Source organism: Benincasa hispida, chromosome 12 (genome assembly GCF_009727055.1).
Source record: "Benincasa hispida cultivar B227 chromosome 12, ASM972705v1, whole genome shotgun sequence".
In the NCBI taxonomy this organism is placed as follows: Eukaryota; Viridiplantae; Streptophyta; class Magnoliopsida; order Cucurbitales; family Cucurbitaceae; genus Benincasa; species Benincasa hispida.
In genome coordinates, this window is record NC_052360.1 from 39,511,550 (window position 1) to 39,511,902 (window position 353).

Sequence of the window (353 nt, forward strand, 5' to 3'; positions counted from 1 at the left end):
AGAAGGGTTCATTTTAAAAGAAAACAGCCTTTCACAAATGTAAATTTTATTGGGAAGATCTCTTTTGTCATAAAGCAAATGTAGCGTCTTCCAAACTTTATGGACTGAGGTTTCATCAATTACTTGTCGAAGTACATTGTCTGAAATGTTTAGAATCAAGTTATGTTGGCTATTTCTTCCATAGTTTGTTTCTGTTCGTCAGTGATTGTTGCAAGAATTTCTTTTGGATCTTCAAGGGCATTTGCTGCCTTTTGAACCATTAAAATGGTCTTGATCTTCTTGGCCCACAGAATAAAATCCCTATTTCCAGTAAACTTATCAATTTCATATTTTGTTGAGCCCATTGTTAATTC